The sequence below is a fragment of the Puma concolor genome, chromosome A1, assembly GCF_028749965.1.
Source record: "Puma concolor isolate L17-30 chromosome A1, mPumCon1.1.hap2, whole genome shotgun sequence".
Classification (NCBI taxonomy): Eukaryota; Metazoa; Chordata; class Mammalia; order Carnivora; family Felidae; genus Puma; species Puma concolor.
In genome coordinates, this window is record NC_141667.1 from 143,640,823 (window position 1) to 143,661,047 (window position 20,225).

Genomic DNA, 20,225 nt, shown 5'->3' on the forward strand with positions numbered 1-20,225 from the left:
GTGGTATAGCCCTCTTTATTTTTTCTAAATGATCTTATTAAAAGTTGACATTAACATAGGTCTTGTACAGTGGCAAAAAACTATACATGTGTATAATTTATAATTTTTCAAGTTGTGAAGGTATGCTTAAAGACAGTTACTAATGGAGGTATTAGACAAAACACATATAGAAACTACTCATTTTAAGGATATATAGTGAAAGTTTTGAAAAACATTTGTGTATAAAGATAGAAATTAAATCAGAAGTACTAAAAATTTTGCTAGAGCAAAACATAACAAAGTACAGTTATATGGCTTTGCACACAAAAACAAATGTGTGGGATTAATCACACGAATTTCTAAAAGTGTCATTGGGTGGAAACTTCAAGAATCATATTCAGCCCCAATTTATGGGAGAATTTTCTTACACTTAGAGCTATTCAAATATGAAATATGCTGCTTTGAGATTTTATTTTTTACTTTAATAATTTGCTTTTTGCCTTTTTCCTTTCATCATGCATTATGTCCAATCTCCAGGGATAGTGTACGTGAGGTTTCTCTTTGGGGTGATTTATTAGTCTAGAAAAGTTCTCAAGTCCTTCCTAAGTCTAATATTCTATGATTTAAACTCAGATCTAAAGTTATAAAATACTGGAGTCAGTTTGGAATAAACAAACAGAATTCAGAGTAACATTTATATGTTTAGTGTATTTTGTGGTTGTAACTTCATCTTTACTGTTTATAGCTGCAAGTTTATATGACCCATGTGACTTACAGAAGGTGTTCCTCAGTGGAGCTTACCCAGAGCCCCTTGACACTTTCACAGCAAAGGCTTGTGTTGGTGGAAAAGGCATCCGTCCATTTCACTGGGCTCTTTTTCATGTGGAACGAAAGTAATTAGATGTCTGGCTTTAGTAGTATAGTATTAACTCTTATCTGGAGGACACCTAAGGTTTATATAATACCCAGGCATCAGTCAATTAGACCAAGAAAAAACAAGTCAATTTTATGAGTCTACATGAGTCAGGCATTTGATTATCCTGAGAAAACAGGGGTCTGGCTCCTTTCACTGAAGCTTTCCTTCTGCAATCGATTAACTGCTGACTCTTGTTCTATTGACCCTCACTAATTTTGTGGCATGGGCTTTCATTCCTTATCTGGAGTGCAAGGGAGACTCCTCTGTAAATATCAACAGCTGATGAGGTTAAGGGGGGCTTCTTCTATTCTGCAGCCAGGGTTCACGATCTGTGTTGATGTGGAGGACCGGGTCTGGACCTTGCTGCCTAGTCCATTTTCCAAGACCAAATTACAAGTTATAGCTCTCTCTTTTCTACACCCAACAAATTGTTGGATGGCCAACACCAGTATAGGTTATTTACAAATTAAGATTTGATTTCATCTTGACTTTGTTCTTTCATTTTTTGTATCATATTCTCACCAATGTAAAATCCTGCCTTTATGTGAAAATGGAATTTAGTGACTCGATAAATAAATTACCCTTGCCAGCTAAGGATTAGCTGGTGCTGTTTCATTCTCTGCTCTATTTCTTCATATCAAAAAATTTAGTGGCTTGTTTGGTGGTTTGCAATCCCTTAATTAGTATAAACAATTAGTACATTCACAGAATATATGCTGCTGGTTTTATGTTACTTGTTGGCTATCACTCAGATCCCTATATCCATTCCTCAGATCATCTAAAAATTTGTCTGTTGGGTTAAGTCATATCTTATTCCTATTGATAACTTTAAGAAAATATTTCTAAGATCTAGCTGAATTATATGGTAAGACGCAGAATGATGAATCCTTTGGAATGAACTAGTTGCCGAAAAAGGTGTCCAAAGAGGGATGTGTTCCAATACTGCAGCAGACTGCTCCCCACCTGGATACTTTACCTCTAAGGTCAGGCTGAAATATGACATTTATAAACCAGGATGCGTTTAGATCCAAATACATGGACATTCTAGAAAGGCAGAGTGGTGTAAGCTTAAGAGCATACTCACTTCTATCCTTACTTTCCCACATCATGTCTGTAAAATGGAGATACTGAGAATTTATGTAGTCCTTATCAGAGTCTGAAGAACTTTAATTCTGCTTTTCTCTTGCTTGCCCTTGTATTGGAGAAAATCATGTGCAGGTTCCTGAACATCCTCTTTTGTTTCTCATCTGTACACCATCGTTGTTTCCTCCAGCCTGTAGAATCTTTTTCTTCATAGTCTGCCTGGTCGTGTTTTTTAAGGCAGAGTTCATGTGAAATTTCTGACTAACCAAAGTAGAGTAGAGAACCCCTTCCTTTGTGGCTCCACCTATCAAATATTACAGCCATTGTCACACTGTATAGGTTTTGTGTTTGTTTTGTTTTGTTTTTGTTTTTGTTTTTGTTTTTCAATTAACACATGAATCTCTCCTTTAGGGCCATAGGATACTACTCTAAGTGCTCAGTAAATGTTGAAGGAATGCTGTTTTTTATGCCTAGAATGTGCTGGATCAGTTGTCAGTTGCTGTGTAACACATTCCCTAGATTGATGGATGAAGGCAACACTGATTTATCTGCACGGTTTTTCTGTTGGTCTTACTTATGTTTTACCTGTGACTGTGGTCGTTTGGCAACTTGACTGGGGTTAGGGGCTCCACTATTGCCTTACGCATGTGTCTGGGGCCTTAGTTGGATTAGTTGGGATGACTGATCTTCTCTCTCTTTGTGATCTTTTATTTTTTTTTAAGTTTATTTATGTAGAGAGTGTGTACACAAACAGGGGAGGGGCAGAGGGAGAGGGAGACAGAATCGTAATCATGCTCTCTGCTGTCACTGAAGAGCCTGATGTGGGGCTTGAACTTATGAACCACAAGATCATGACCTGAGTGGAGATTAAGGGGACACTTAACTGACTGAGCCACCCAGGCGCCCCTCTGTTTGTGATGTTTCATTTGAACTTCTTGTGTGAGGGTGGGCAAGTCCTAATGGGCAGGTGCCTGGAGAGCCTCCCCGGTGTCCTATTTGCTGATATTCCCTTGGCCCAAGCAGGTCACATAGCCCAGCTCAGAGTCAGCATGGGAAAGGACTGTACAGGGTCTGCATACCATGATGTGTGGTGTGTTGGGGGCCACTAATGTAACAGTCTTGCATGTGCACTTATCGTCATTGTCTAACTGTTGAAGAACTTCTGTTCAAAGCTTTTGATCACTTTTCTCCTCTAAAAAGCCTTCCATGTCCTCTCCAGGGCTTTTCTTACATTTTCTTATTGTACATGGGGTTGTCTTCAGTTATTTCCCCTGGGAGCAGCAGTGAGGTGCTCCTCTAGAACTTAGCGAGACTATATTCATTTATACTTCACCTTGTTACCAAAAACATGTGAGGCATCAACTTGGAAATAGAGGACATGGGGTCACCTAGGAAACTTTGTGTGACATATAAGGTTTAATGCATATTGTCTCCCAGGTCAAGTCAGTCTTACTGAAGGTATTAATATAGCCAAAAGAAATATATTGTTTTTTAAATTTCAATTTTGAAAAGATAAAAACAAAAAACCCCAATACCCTGTGCTGTGGAATTGAAATTGCAATTGTTTTGTGAAGCAATTTGGAGGTCTGTGCTGAGACCTTAAGAAGTTCATGTTCAAGTCCAATGATTCCACTTGCGGAAAATCATTCTAAAGGAATAATCAGAGGTGATTTTGTGCAGAGATGTTTACTGATGCATTATTTATGCAGAGAAGAGGGAAACATCCAAATTGGGAAATGATGAAATTATGGAGCAGTTGTGTAATGGAATATTAGGCAACCAGTAACAAGGGTCTGCAGGAAGAAATTGTTATGATTGGGAAATTGGTCCCAATGTAAAATGCAAGTGATTCAAAGGTATATGAGGATTGATTCAATTCTGTTAAAACCGTGTGTGTGTGTGTGTGTGTTTTCATTGATCAACAAATGTTTTAAACACACTGTGCTTGGTACTGGGGCCCTGTTGGAAAGAAGAAAAGACATGTTCACTTCCTTCACTGTGCTTCCAGATTAGTGGGGAAAGTTGATGCTGATTGGTGCTGATGCTGATGGGGAATAGCCAGATTCACACTGCAAAAGGACCAAGAAGAAGACAGAGCAAGTAAGAAAGTTTATTGGTTTGAAAAAACCGAGTGAGTTTTGAAGGGAATAAATTTTTGGGGGGTGGGAGAGAATTGTAGCGGTGAGACACTGAGACAATCAATCAAATGAGGTAAGAGGGTTTTTAAGAATTTCTGCTAAATATGCTCCTATTTTGTTTTTTCCTTTTTTAGCAGAAGACTATTGGAAATACTTGTTACTTGTCAATTATTTTAGATGCTGACCTGAGATATCTTGGGGTATGACACCATGCTGACATGAAACATTCCAGAGCCCTTAGCTTACCACGGTACATATGTAAATATATGTAGATGGGTGTATGTGTGCAAATATATACATACATGTATCATCTGTCTGTCTATGCAAATGTTATAAGGATGGAGGGGTGGAAATGCTTCCCCAAATCTAGGAGATCACAGGTAATTTTAGTTTTGTTCTTAATGTATCTGTAGTCAGAGAAATATGTTCCATATAAAAGTTATATACATAAAAGTCACGTATATTTAAACTTTAAAAAGAGTTGGTAAGGAAGTAGGTTGGTCAGCAGGAAAAGCATGCCATTGCCTTAGCTGGGGGGAGGGTGACTATTGTGTTAACCATCCAGGTATTCTCAGCAGGTCTCACCAGTGTGCACATGGATTCCTCATGCCGCCATAGCCTGAAGTCATCAAACGTGTTACATTTGCATACTTTCTCTAGCTCTGACTCTACTTATCTAAACATTCTTATGGGGTGCCTGGGTGGCTCAGTCGGTTGAGCGTCCGACTTTGGCCCAGGTGTTGATCTCATGTCTTGTGGGTTCAAGCCCCACATTGGGCTGCCAGCCCTGAGCCTGGAGCCTGCTTCAGATTCTGTGTCTGTGTCTCTCTCTCCCCCTCCCCTGCTCACATTCTTTCTCTGTATCTCTTTCAAAAACAAATAAAACATTAAAAAAAAATACACACTCTTCTGAATACAATCGAGGTTGAGAATGTGTATGTAGAGCTGTCTTCAGAAGCAGAGTAAGGTGGCTCTTCACCTCCTCAAGCCCTCTGTCCATGATACTCAAGACAATGCAAGTTTCACTGTAAACTTGTTAATTAGAATTCCCAGTTAAGCTCAGTTAATAAAACTTAATGTCCCAGAGACAGATTCATGGTCAGTGTGCTGACAAAATCAGATATCTGAGCTTCCCAGGGAGCACGGCAAGCCTCGTACCTGGAGATTTACCAAAGTAGAATCTTCTTGAGAAGCTTCTTGGCACTTAGCCATGTGACCTGTTCTGTTAACACTTGTACCTAAATATGTTCATTCTCCTTAATATTCTACACTCTTCAGTTAAACTTTATAGAGCTTTGTCTATTTTCTTGTTTTCCTTACCAGAGGGAGAAACTTTTGAGGGCAGATATTCCTTTTCTATTTTTTTTTTTTTTTTGTGTGTGTGTGCATGTGTATTTAGTACCTCACACAGTGCCTGACAAAAAAATATGCAATTTAGTTAATATTTACTGAATGAAAACAAATACACCAATTGACAGACATACTTAACCATATATACATAGGCAAATATAGCTAGATTTTGGAACATCCACTCTTTTGGATTATTTATACCTCACTTTACATACATTAGCCTAATAATCCCATAACTGCATTTGTAAACTATTACTCTGTTTTCTTCCCATGTCCTGTGTAGTCCCCTATGTGAACTGTGTTGCCGTGTTATTAGAGGTGGGTGGTATTTAAGGATGTGTTAGGCCATAAAAGTTCTGACAAGGCCTCCCTTGTAAGAAATGACAGGGCTTGGGGGGAAGTAATCCACTGTGGCTCAGGTAAGAAATCAGTCTGTCTGTGAACAAAGCTTAAGTCTGTTCCAATGACATTTTGTTGTTGTTGTTTTAAAAGTCTGCCCTTCCATGCAAAAATCTGCAGAATGAATTTGTTGAGGGCTCAAGGATGAGGAGAGCATTGGCATTTTCTCTCCTCCATAAAACAAATGGAAACAGACGGTGAAGAAAGGTAAATACCTGTGACCTCCTCTCAATAGGCCTCTGGTGAAGTCATTTGTAATGAAATGAGGCCTGCAGTGAAGGCTCCTCCGGGAAGCCCCCTCATGCCTCCCCTCCTCCCAGGGGATTCCGTTTTCCCTCTCAGGAGCTCTTACAGCTAATAAGCTTAGATACGAACAATGGCTTCCACACATATTGTGCACATTTCTCAAATTTTGTTCGCACAAAACTGCTGAATGGCACACTTCCTCAGCTCTAGCTACTGTCCGTACCTCTGGGGCGTGTGGGCAGAGTGGCGAGGTCAGCCCCACAATGAGGAAGTTTTCTTGGTTTCAGTAGGCACTTTATGCCCATTTGGAGAGTTTACTTCAAAGGCTTTTTCCATTTCAGGGCATATGAGCACGGCTGTGTTGGGTTGAGCCAAGGGGAATTAGAGTAACCTTGCCAGTAGGTCCCAGGACTGGCTCTGAGGTTGACGTAGGGTGAAGTGAGTTTCAGGCTGACTCACCCTTTGCATTAGACCCATATCAGTGGGTAAGGACATTTGTGAAATGTGTTTATTATACTTGCAGGCAGGTTTTCTTTTTAATTTTTTTGGTTGGTTTTGGATTGGGGCCCTACTCACTTTTTAAACAATTTCCACACATTTTATACATTATTTCATGTTATATATGCTGAGTGTAATAATTATTTTTGAGAATGATCCCTAAGAATAATTTATGAATTATTCACCATTAAAATCCCACTGTTTTCAGTCATTGCAATTTTCTTTTTTTTTTTGTTAAAGTTTATTTTTATTTATTTTGAGTGAGAGAAAGAGAGCAAGTGGGGGAGGTGTAGAGAGAGAGGGAGGCAGAATCCCAAGCAGGCTCCACACTGTCAGCACAGAGTCCAACGTGGGGCTTAAACTCACGAACCGTGAGATCACGACCCAAGCCGAAGTCAAGAGTTGGACGCTTAGCCGACTCAGCCACCCACGCGCCCCAGTCATTGCAATTTTCAGAGAAAGTTTTTATTGTAGAGGAAATGTTTCATATTTGATTTCAGTGACGAAGAGTTAAGGAAATTTTAAGAGAATATTGAGGGAAATTCTAGTGAGAAAAAAAATAAAGGAAAATTCAGTGGAAAAAAAATTCTCATTTCAAGGTTTTTAAAGAAGGCAATAAGAAATATTCCAATGTGCTGTAGATTACAGCTGCAAAACCTGGGAGTCCTGTCTTCAGGAAGAACTCATAATTCCTGAGGTTTAGCATAAGAAGAAAACATGATTTTGAGATATAAGTGAAAAGTATTAACTGATGTGCAATTATATTGGCTCCATGAATGTTCATTTCTATTGACTAGCATCTCATTTATCTGAAATCATTACAGCCATTGATTTTAGTTGTTATTAACAGAAAAGCAACACAGATGAGCTTAGCAAGAGGGGCATTCAATGCTTGTCAAAAGTGAGAGGTTTGAGTCCAGCTGTTTGAGGACAGGGCTTCAACGGTGTCACCAGGACTCTGTTTCTCTCCTTCTCTCATTTCCTTCCTCTAGATTGTCTTCCCTCTGTGGTCAGCCCCCTTGCTGCAGCTTTACGCCTCACTACCGTCTGCCTCTTTTTCAGTGGATCCTGTAAAGCTTATGCCATTCACGCTGATGGAAATGATTTGGATCACATGCCCACCTCTGAACCTTTACTGTGATGTAGGGAAATACTACACACTGGTTGACTGAGGCTGGATCATTGATTTCCGTTGGGTCAGTGGAACCCTCAGGAGTCCAGTGGATAGAAAGACAGCAAGGGATAAGTTCTCAATTGAAAATCAAGGTCCTAGGAAGGCATAATGGAAGCTGGAAAGGCAACGGTAAATGTCTACCCAAATGCATCATATTTAAAAGCATGTACTTTTCTTGTCCCCCTGGATAGTTTATTAAAAAAGAAATAATATTTTGTAAAAGCCCTACCTGGGTTAATAAAAGTTACTGTTTTCAGTACTTGATAGATTTTGCAGTTTCCATATGGATTTGCCTAAGGCTAAACATATTTAATATTCTTCACATATAAGCTTTTCTGAAAATGTTTATTGGGATGGAGTGGACTAAATAGAAAATGTGCTTTTTATATTCTGTCTCCTCCCCATCTCGGTCCTAGGAGTCTCAGTGAACCTCTCACAAATGGTGCTCCATTAGCAAGGGTGTCTTTTTGATGCAAGCCCACTAGAGGTGTGGTATGAACTCTTCTTGTCAGACAGGTAGTACTTTGCTGTCTGTGGAGAGGAATACCTGTATGAGCGTACCTATGTCAAGGCCAGATCTAAGCAGGTGAACTAGTACGAGAAGACCGCTACCCGATTCTGTCAGGAATCTCCAAGCTCTCACACTCACCTCTAGGCTTTAAAATTGAGGGACCGTCACCGATATGTCAGCTTGGTGGTTCTCCAATGTGTTCTTTCCGGAATCTTTTTGTGTCATATTATTTCTAGAGTAAATCCCCTGTCCGTCTTTGTGTTTGTTGGGAGATACTTGAGGCCTCTTCATGTCTGAATTTACGTGAGGTATTAATCCTTTGCGCATTAGTTTTTCCCTCGTGCAGCACCTTACTGGTGATGACTTAACCTCTCACGAGTCCAATCATGAATGCGGTGGCAGTGTAATATTTATTAACTCTGTCAGTGCGTAGGGATGCATTTGAGATATTAAACAATTTCACTTACTAGAAGGATGCCCATATAGGACACAGACAATAAAGGTCGTGAGGCTTCATTTGAGGTCAGTCTTCCTAGAATTATTTCATCCCATTCTATTCTTTTCCCAGTAACTTTGCCTCAGCCGTGAACTTCTGCATTCTGTGTCCCCATGGACTTTGAAACAACTAGAGATCTTTTCCTCTGTGCACATGACCCCAAGTTGTTAAGCTCTCTTAATTTTGTGGTATGTCTCTATTTCTGGTAACTGTCACTTCTGAGAACTGTCAGGGTACCTGCTTCTAAGAGACTTCTGGGCTTCCTTCTTAGTTTCTGTTTCTAAGCTGGGAAGACCTGAAATGCTGGCACGTAATTCAAACGCATGCATTTCATGCACTGACTTGGGAGCATTTCTTTTGGCTTCCTGGGCATCCCCCCGCCCTCCCTCTGATTTTCGTAGGTTCTGAGTATGAAAGAAGGTGAGGAGAGATCACCTCTTTGCATTTTGCAAAAGGCAAATGTCTGCGTTTTAGATGGAAGGTCCTCAGACAAACCAGTCTGATCATCGCAACATCATGCCTTATGAATGAACAAATGGTCTCCTTTCAGCTGCTCTGTTAAGCAGCATTTTTTCAAATGATGGAAGGAACTCACTGAATCAGTGCATGTTTATTTTGCTGTTGGCAAAGAGATGTGAAATAAAGCAGCAATAGACCGGCCTGGCCCTCGACTGAACTATGATGTGGATGAGGTTTGCCTAAGGGGCCCTCAGACCTCCCTTCCACTGCCCCTCTCCTGTTTCTGGGGCTCGTCCTCATTCTCTACCTGTCCTTGCCTCCAGATATGCGGGGTCCTCCCTGCTCTGCCTGCCTACGCCCGCTGGCCCTAGGTGGTGCACCTTGCCCTCGTCTGGCTCCCCCAAACAATCATCTAAACTAAACAAAGAAGATACCTGATCTTGCAGCCTGGATCCCGTTAGCTGTCACTACTGAAAATGAGTACGTCTTCTGGAACCAAGCCTCATTAAGCTATTAATGCACTGTAATGCCTAATGTATTATTTCTCCCAAGAATGCTGACATTTTGATAAGAAATACTTAAGGACCGTTTACATTTAAGCCAAAGGAATGATCATCCTGAAGTGGAATTGCAGGCGTCGCTGGTCCAGTAGATATATCTCCCTTGGGGTAGACAGATCCTTTTTCTGGGCTTTCTTCACATCTCGCTCCTTCAGTAAGGTTTTGGGAAATCCTCCCTTCGAGCCAAGCTGGCAGGGGATTGATTTCTGGGTGTATTCCTGTCAGATCCACATCCAGGGTTTCAGCCTTGTTTGCAAACATCCCCATCAGTTCTTGGAAGGATCTTTCTCGGTTACAGACGTACTCCAGATTCACCCCTCCTACCATTTCCACCCCATTTGTCCATTGGCCACATTCCCTCTGCATCTTGGTGATTAGAACCCTGTTGCTTTCCATCTGGAATAACTCCAGAAATGCCCTATCTAGACTAGGAACTTACTTGGTGAATAGCAACACCTCCCTGGGGCTGCTGATCCTTTCCCCAGGTTTCCTAGTTGTGCCACCCAGTTCTCTCTAGCCCTGGCTCTTTGTCTTCCAGTATGCTGCGTTGCTCACCCTGCCCTGTAGATATTGTTGCAAAAAATGGAGTTACAATAGAGAGCATGGTAAGTGCATGTGGAGGACACAAAAAATTTTGTAGTAAGGAAGATTCATGATTTGAACCTTGGTTGCCTCCAAGAGAGCACTCATTTCACTCTATCACCAATGCATACCTCCTTCCTGCCTCCACCCAGAGCCTTCATTTTTCTAAGATAAAACATTCCTTCCCCCCTAGGACAGGATTACCAGATTCTTCGTCATTCTGGCCATTTTGTTACAGGAAAATCCACTTTGTCAATGTCTCCCTGAAAATTTGGTGTCCAAAAAGGAACAAAATATAGGCAGCTTGAGAGTTCACCTAAGTGTTTTATCATCCAGCCCACATTTCTCCACCTTGTCCACAAAGATACCAGGGGAGACTTTATAAAAATGCCTTGCTGAAATCCTTGTGTGGATTGGCATGTCAAAAAGGAAATCAGGCTATCTAACATAAAACACACACTAATACACAGGCACAGGTGAGACAACATTTATATATTACAACTTAAATGTGCAACCCCCCCACCCCCCCCGCCCAAACCAGTACTCTTTATTTTCCGTAAGTGACCTCATCTTTTCCTCAATCCCTTATTCCATTTGGGAGCAAGAAAAATAAATCTAAAACTTGCCAGTTCTTAGTATCTTGCTAACTTTGTCTCTTCTGTTTTCTTTTTTTTTCTAAATATTTTTTAATGTTTTTTTTTTTTTTAATTTTTTTTTAACGTTTATTTATTTTGGAGACAGAGAGAGACAGAGCATGAACGGGGGAGGGTCAGAGAGAGAGGGAGACACAGAATCTGAAACAGGCTCCAGGCTCCAAGCTGTCAGCACAGAGCCCGACGCGGGGCTCGAACGCACGGACCGCGAGATCATGACCTGAGCCGAAGTCAGCCGCTTAACCGACTGAGCCACCCAGGCGCCCCTGTTTATTTTTTTTTGAGAGAGAGAGAGAGAGAGAGAGAGAGAGAGAGAGAGAACACAAGCAGTGGAGGGGCAGAGCGAGAGCGAGAGGGAGACACAGAATCCGAAGCAGGCTCCAGGCTCTGAGGTGTCTGCACAGAGCCTGACATGGGGCTCGAACTCATGAGCTGTGAGATCATGACCTGAGCTGAAGTCAGACGCTTAACTGACTGAGCCACCCAGTTGCCCCTCTTGTGTTTTGAAATAGTCTCTCTTAAGTTAGCTCAGGGTCTTTGGGGTAAATATTCATTTCATTCAAGATTCAAAGTTAGGTTATTTCTCTCCTTTTGAATATTTGCCTCTTCACTTTCTGTTCCGAGGTGCCATGTACATTTCAGCACAGGGTACTTTAAGGAAATCAGGATGGGATAGCCAGTCTTTGGGTCCCTGTGCTGTTTTTGGTGTCTTCTCAGGTCATTGTGGAGATATTCCCTAACTCTCCTGATCATCGAGTGTGCTGCTGGCTGGCTTCTGCTGGAGGAGTCTGGTGAATTCCCTGTCAAGGCTCAGTGTAAAACATCTACCTGCTATAAATTGTAGACCCCTTTCTCACCTTGGAAGGGTCCAAATAAAAAGTACAGGAGACAGAAAAGCTAACAGTGAGATGATGACTATGTGGGGCTGAGAATGGGCAGTGCACTTCAGGCTGTTGACTTGGCAAGAGGTGAAACAGCTACCATGGTTCCAGCTGCAGGAAGAGCTGTTGGTAGAGGCAGCCCCGGCCATCCTGGTCCATTTCAGCTGGGAGTTTGGAGGGGTCACTTGTTTGTAAGCGTGAGTCTGCCAATCTATGATGTCAACGTGGAAGTCTGTCTTTCCAGTCTTCAGTTTCCAAAATGTGAGACTCTCGGTACACGTACTCATGTGCAGGCTTAATTTCGTGAGAGCAAACCAACTGCTCGAATCATGGAAGCTGGGGGTGGAGTGGACTGAGACAGAACTGGGTTTATTTCTGCCTACTCCCTGTTGACCTTGGGAAAGTTACTGAACTTTCTTGAACCTCAGTTTGATCATCTGTAGAACAGGGGTAATAAACGCCTCTATGATTAAAGGAAAACAGTGTCCATCAACAAATGGCAGCTATAATTGTAAATGATAACAACATCTTCTAAACATAAACATTATTTTTCTAACATTCTGAAGAGATTGCAGCTTGCTTCCTTTACCATTGGTTAGCTTCATTAAGTATGACATTTCCCCCCAATACAGCCATTTTTCTTTGAGACAAATGCCTTTTTTTCCTTAGAGGGATGTGTTTCTCCCTCTTCCTGACAGAGCCCAGAAGATCCCTGTGAACATCCTTCCTTTCCCTCCCCTTGGGGATCCTGGGCCACAATGGCCCTGTATCATTGCCATCATCATTCCGCCCAGGGAGGACTGGTAGAAACTCCCTTCGTGACTTGCTGACGTCAATTCTGAAGATGTGCAAGATGGATTACGAAAAGGCCCTTAATAGTTTTTACTCTTCAGGAAGCCAAATGTTTTTCAAATCAGAAGCAAAGGGTTTAGCACAGGCAGGCCAGGCTCTCATCTCAGTCAAGGAAGACACTATGAAACTTTCACTTTCCCCCCAGGCCCTAATGTATTTCCCACGGGGCCTCACCTCCCTGTCGTGCTTTAAGCTTTCCCTTCCTGATCTTCCTCCTTGAAACCTTGTGGCCAGGCCTTGCCCTGCTCTGGATCCAGAATGTGATTGAGGATGAAGGCAAATAAGGCAGAGAATGTCTGTGTGTGAAGAGCAAGGCTGGTTCTATTCCTGTGGTTGTGTAGGTGGGCTTTTCCCAGCAGGTTCTGGGCGCTTCCTCTGTTTATTTCCTGAGACTCACTTCTGCAGCAAGTGTTATAAAACAGGAGAGAAACTACTTCTCCTACCAACCTTTGACTCCTAAAATGCTCTCATGAGGAGCATGGTAACCTGCCTAAAGAAACCTGGTTCCAAACCCAAGAGTCCCTTTCTTCACTATCAGGGAAAAGTGGCTCCAAACAGTAACATACCTCTCATCTTTTTCAACTTGTCCAATGACTTCCCTTTGCCTGGCTATCTTTGGGGCATGAAGAGAGCTGTGAGGGGGTGGAAGCCTAGTTGTATAATCCTATCTCTCTGGTTTACAGAATTCTCCAGCTTTTGGAGCCAAAAAATAAGGTCAGAAGCGATTCTGGTCTTTCCAACGTAGCTACCCTGTGGTCTCAAAAGTCAGTATTAAACGTCAGCACGAAGGCAGGTTGGTGTGGGGTCTCCGTAATCTGTGAAGATCTGTAGAGAGCTCTGCAGATCTTTTTTTCTATTTAGTCCATGATTCTAGGACACACGTTATTCAGTGGCTTGGGGGAAATGAGGCCAAGATGGGATAAGGGGCATGCAGTAGCATCAGAGGACCAGAAGGTGGCACTAGTAGTATTTATAAGGCACCTCCACAGACCATTAGGTAACTGATACGGCACTTGTTTCCTTCCAACTGGCTACCAGTGAAACAACTGTGTTTTGTTAGCACCATGTTACACAGCGCTTTTTTTTTTTTTTTTTTGGTGAATTTCTGCTATTACCCAGACTCTTGCAGCCTGCTTTCCTTCATGTTATGTGTGTTACTCACAATGGATTCAAAGGCCGGAAGGTTTTGTTTGTTGAAGTTTGCTCCATGTATTTATGATGCTTTGTATTCTTTGAAGTTCTGACAAAAACAAAGCCCCCAGTTCTCTGGGAAATAAGAGAACCCATTTGTTCGCTCACTCTGGGAATGTTCCAGAGATCTACATGCAAGGATGTTTTTGTCTATCTTGTCAAGTTTTTTTTTTTTTTTTCTTGCCAAGGCTTTTAATATTCTTTGTATGAGTTTAATGTAAAAAGGCACCAAGTTAATGCTGCCTTTACATGACTAATAGACTGCTTCATCAATAAGTAACCCTGCCTGTATATTTTTAATAGTTAAAAGAAGTTATTTAAAACGGACTTGAAAGCCACCAAGAAACTTGGGAGGAACTCAGCAAGAAGCCTCTCACTGTGCCACTTTGTTTAGCAAAAGAAGATTTTTCCAGAGAAAGTAGTTGGCAGAAGTCCTGCTAATGGCGTTGTAGATATCTGTCTTCTTACCTACTTGCTTGAGGCTTTCTGGACTGGAACAAGGGGCTGCTAGTCATGGGAGGAACATAGCAGAGGCTGCATTTTTTTTTCTTTAAAGATCCAAATAGTAAATATTTTAGGCTTTGTGGGACATAAGGTTGGTGCTCCCCCCTGCCACTGTAGTTCAAAAGCAGCTGTAGACAGTTTGTAATTGTGTGGTCATGGCTTTGTTCCAATAAAACTTTATTTATAGAAACAGGTGGCAGGCTGAATTTGGCAGATGCCATTCACCAATAGGCCATACTTTGTAGATCCCGGAACTAGAGGAAGGGAGGTTTAACTTTTCCTTCTGTGATGTGGCCATTTCCTTTTTGATCCTCTTTTTTTTGTTAGGGTGGTAGTTGAAGGTTGACCAGATGTGTTTGGCTTTGTCCTCAGGTTTCTCACTGTTACAGGAACAAAGGGGGAGGTACAATTTCTATTTCTGTGGTCACTGTAAGGAAGGAAAACCACTGACAAAAGTAGAGGATCGTGGTGGTGTGTCTCATCTTCTCAGTTCTCGAAAGTAAGGGTTGCGTGAAATCAAGCAGATTCGGCAGAATCTTCTGATGTCATCATATTTGGTCACCAGTCATCCTTTAAAGAGGAGTTGGCACAGAGCAGCCTGTGGACCAGATCTGGCCCTCCGCTTGTTTTGGTAGATAAAGTTTTGTTGGAACAGTCATGCTCATTTGCTTACACTTTCTTAATGCTTTTGCTTTATAATTGCAGGTAAGTAGTTGCTACAGAGACTTTATGACCTACAGAGCTTAAGATAGTAAGCTTTATGGACTGTGTGGTCCTTTTTAGAAAAAGTTTACTGACCTTTGCTCTAGAGTAGGACTTTTCAGACTCTCTGATGAAGGAATTTTCTTTTTTTTAATCCATCATGATGATGGGGGGTTCTGCTATCCATGACTGGTGGCACATTGTGCCTTATACAGCTCACCACACAAATGCTGAAACCCTACACTGGTCCATTGCTTTTGAAGGACATGAGTCCATCACTCATGTGCTTGGATACGGCCAGAGTGTCACATGTCTGTGAATGCTTTAAGTGCTGACACCCACAGTCTGTATTTATCTATAGTGGACTGGGGACAGGCAGGCTGCAGACCGGCAGCTTGCTTCTAGGGCAGTGCTGCTCAAAGTGCATCAAAGTGAGTGATTAATTCAGTAAATCTGGGCTGGAACTTGTCATTCACAATTTCTAACAAGCATGAAGATGATGTTTATGCTACTGCTCTGTGACTCTACTTGAAGTGGCACTGTTCTAGAGGAATTTCTACAGGGGTGAGTGGTGCTGGCTTTGAGTCCCACTTGACTGATGAGGACTATGTTACATAAAGAAGTGAGGCAGTTTGCACTGGGCAACCAAGAATGAAATGCAGATGCCATTAACCAAGGGATGCCTAAAAATGGAGATACCGTCATCCTACCCCCTACTTATTTTAACCTGGAAATCACCTTTCCTAGTACTGACAGCACGCTTGCTTGCAACTTAGCTGAAACCAAATGAGTAGTGATATTGATGATAGGCTGTTAAACAAGTATGGAACACAAGAGAAATGCAAATTGCTCTTACCTACCCCCCCCCCCCCCCTTCATTTCCTTCCTCCTCTTGTGTTATTATGTGTTGTTTGGAGAGTCTCCAAATCTTTGGACCTGGAAGACATTGGGAGAGAATATATCAAGCAGGAAATGGAATTCTTTTTTACATTCTTGTAACATTAACACGTGAAAAATATACTTAAGAGATCAGGCGAATGCCTTTCTGTGTCATTTGGGGGCACTGTCGTAGCCACATATGCCAAGTTTTGGATTTGCATTGAGATTTATGTCACGAGAGCTGAATTTTGCCCGTTTTCTGGCCTCCCTTAGCTGTTGTTTATCAGGAGCTTTTTGTGTATTTCAACTGCTGCTGCTTATTAGTTTAAACGATACGGGCCACTGAGAAGAACAGAAAAAGAGGCTAATAAGGGGAGCTTAACTTCCCTGATTGCTTACCATGAAAAGTTTATTCAGGAGCCAAATCTCCTTTTAAAAGATTCCCTCCATATAGTATGTTAAAAATGCTGTTGTTGTGTGCTCAACTGTACAGCCACTACCCCTTTGCTTTTGTACCTATACTTTGGCTGCACAGCTTTCCTTTTCGGAAAGGCTCCCATTGGAATGAATTCATAATGCATCAAATCAAAATCATAGCCATGTTTTCTTCTAAGATAAAGTTAGCAACCTGGGGCAAAGTCATTTTTATCAAATTCTTTGATAGGAGTCCTTTCTTCTTTTTATAGTACCTTGGCCTCTCTCATGTTTTCTTTTTAATAGTTTGCCAGAGATGATATCAAAACCATGGCGACTCTTTGCTGGTAATTTGGCCAATGTTGGAGTAATGTCACAATGGTATTTGAAAAGAGGGATTCTAAGCCACCGGCAGAGCCCAACGGTGTTGTTTGTGGTGTTTTGTTTGTTGAACAAGTCCCTTGAGGTGGTAACGATCAAAATATAAGCATCTTTGTTGCTTATGATCTCAGGGCATCTCATCCTTGGGAATTCCAGAAAACTGTCCCAATGAAAGAGATCTCCATAGGTTGAGATTAAATTAATCAAGGAGAGAAAGAAGGCATCCCCAATTCGACATATGCAGGTTTTTTCTCCTTTCCAGACACAGAATGTGATTGTTCATCTCCTTGTGCATTTGTTGTGAGTTGCAGGGCCATTCCCCCAGGCTTCCTGTATACATTCCATTCTGTTCCTCTTCCTCCTGCCTGTCCTCCAGTTCAGGTGCTTTTCAGCATCTTGTGCCTTGACTTCTGCCATAGCTCCCGAGTGAGCCACCTGACTTAAGTCTTATTCTTCCCCTGTCCTCTTACCACCTGTCTGAAGCTCAAATCCCCTCTGTCATTCTCTTTCTGAGATGTGCCATCACTAAAGAGATGATGTCCCTTCGCCCGTGCATGTTCTACCAGACGCTCCATTATCAGCCTCCCATACTTCTCTTTTCCTCCCTCCCACCACTTGCTGCCCTGCACTGTACCTCATGCTCTGGTAATATGGGACTATGTGTAGTTTTCACAATGTCATCTGTTTTGTACCTTGAACCTTTGAGCATGAGTCCCCTCTTCCTGTAAGAGTGGCATTGGTTTTCAACCAGAGGCGATTTCACCTTCCTGGGAGATAGTTGGCAATGTCTGGAGACATTTGGAGGTATTATATCTTGGCGAAGGGTGCTACTGTCATGTAGTGGGTAGCGGCCAGGGATGCATGAACGGCCTCCTCCAGCAAAGAATTAATCTGGCTTAAATGTCAGTAGTACCAAAGCTGAGAAGCTTTGCTCTAGCTGTACATTTCCAGCAGGATCGTTTCGGCTTTCCAATCATGATGTAGGGGAGACCATCTCTTCTGTAGCAAATTGTTCTGAACCTTCTTTTTTGGTCTTGGTGAAGTGTCCCTTCTCTGTATTATGAAAATGTTCTTTATGTATACCTCTGCCATCACCATACAAGTCATATATTATTTTTATGTTATGTTATGTTATGTTATGTTAATAATGGTATTACAGATACAACCACCAGGCTTCCAGTTGTCCCAGAATAATGACTAAATCTCACACTCTTGGTTCAGAGCAAAGCCAATAAGTGGTTCAGCTACCTCCCCTCGGGTGTGAGATAGAAACATATGCAGAAACCAGCTCTACCCCAAGGAAAAGACAAGCTCTCCCTCTGTTCCCTTTCTGCGGAGGAGATGCTTTCTTTTCGCCAGTCCAAGTGGTGGTTTCAGAAGAATTCTTGTCTTAAAAAAAAGGGGGAAATACAAAAAGGGTGACTTTCACTTTTATTCCCTTTTTGGATGTCTGCTTTTCCAGAGAACTGGGGACAATCAGATGGGGCCAGTGAGCTTTTTACGAGCGGACCATTTTGGAGCCACCACCTGTCCACACCAGCCAGCAGTAGTGTGTATACAATGAGGGAGAACAGCAGGAATGTGACCTGGCCCAGTTAAGAGGGTATTTTTTGTTGTTGTTGTTCTTTTTCTTACCACCTCAGCCCTACCCTGACAGGGAAGGAAGCAGCAGTGGGTATATGAGGGGGAAAGGGGAAATGTAAAAGATCACGCAGCCCCCATCCATCCGTGTCAGGTCAGTCAAGTCAAAGCGGTGGCATGTGCTTGGGATGGGGGTGGGTTAGATAGAAGAGACTGGAATCAATGCAATATTAAAATTTTAGACTAAATAGGGCTGAGCCTTATAGACCCAAAGGATACTGTTTGTATTAAGTCAGAATGTCTGAAAACTTATGGATTTAGGTCAGGATAATATAAAGGAAGACATTACTTATATAAGACATCTGGGAATAGTTACTGGCAAAAAAAAAAAAAATTTCAGGTTTATGTCCTAATGAGTTGATATTCCACAGTAAGCCAGTGTGTGTGTGTGTGTGTGTGTGTGTGTGTGTGTGTGTGTGTGTGTGTATGATAAAAATTTCAAACGGGGCGCCTGGGTGGCGCAGTCGGTTAAGCGTCCGACTTCAACCAGGTCACGATCTCGCGGTCCGTGAGTTCGAGCCCCGCGTCAGGCTCTGGGCTGATGGCTCAGAGCCTGGAGCCTGTTTCCGATTTTGTGTCTCCCTCTCTCTCTGCCCCTCCCCCGTTCATGCTCTGTCTCTCTCTGTCCCAAAAATAAATAAACTTTGAAAAAAAAAAAATTAAAAAAAAAAATTTCAAACAGTGCAGAAAGAGATAAGAATTATGTAATAATGAGATAATCTGGTTTTCAACACAACATGGGATGGGGGTAACCTTGGGTTCTTTATTCTTCTCATGGGCCTGTCTTTAGTACAGTTGGGTGAGTCGTGAAATTTCGGGGGCATCTGCATTGTGGGAGACTCTGTTACTTCAGAAAGCCTCCTGCACGCCTGAGGTGTGAGGCGATAGAGAGGTCAGCACCAATGACTTTCTCCACTGGAGCTCAGAAAGAAAGCAGCCAAAGCAACTTGCCTATTCTAGCCATTGCCCCACCATCTCCATCAGACTTAGGTGATGCATTCTAATATTAATATATAAGCCTTTTTTTTTTCAGAGGTTGAGTATTCTAAGAAAGACTGTAAAGGTCAAAGTTCTAGTTAACTCAAATGCTGTCTTGTCCTCCTCAAGGGAAGGCATTTCAAGTTATGACCTATGTATCCTGCCTCTACCCCTGACCAGTTTCATATTGCACCACATTGTGCTCATACACGCTCTATCATGCAGCCCTTTCTCTGGGTTCCTTGGTCTAAGAGGACAACTCCTTTCTATGGGACATGTCTCTCCCTGAATTCCTTTTGGCTTCCTGCAATTTGAGAAATGTCTTAGACTGCATCCTTATTTTAATTTTAATTCTATTTATTTTGAGAGAGAGCATGAGTGGGGGAGAGGCAGAAAGAGAGAGAGAGAGAGAGAGAGAGAGAGAGAGAGAGAGAATCCCAAGCAGGCTCCATGCTGACAGCTCCATGCTGACCAATGCTGGGCTTAACCCCATGAATCGAGAGGTTATAACCTAAGCCAAAGCTGACACTTAACTGACTGAGCCACCCAGGTGCCCCTAGACTGCATCCTTTTGAGCATTACCCTTATTCGCTGCCCTTCACACAGGCTCTGGAGGAAGAGGCTGTGTCCTTCCTGCTCTGTAGGACTGGTGACCTACCTCATTTGCTGAGCCTAGTGTAGAGTGATAATGTGGGAGCTCTTGTTGAAAAAACTACCAGGATTTTCCAGATGGTGACGACAGAGCACTAAACCAAACA

At 42.2% G+C, this 20,225-nt stretch overlaps 1 protein-coding gene across 1 annotated transcript in view; it reads left to right on the top strand.

Annotated features, from left to right (window-relative positions):
- Positions 1 to 20,225, top strand: part of DTWD2 (DTW motif tRNA-uridine aminocarboxypropyltransferase 2) — a 542,198-nt gene that overhangs the window by 140,867 nt on the left and 381,106 nt on the right. Inside the window, exon 7 of the transcript XR_015250695.1 lies at positions 3,987 to 4,078. The gene's annotated coding sequence lies outside the window, so the exon portion shown is untranslated. The remainder of the gene's footprint in view (positions 1 to 3,986; positions 4,079 to 20,225) is intronic.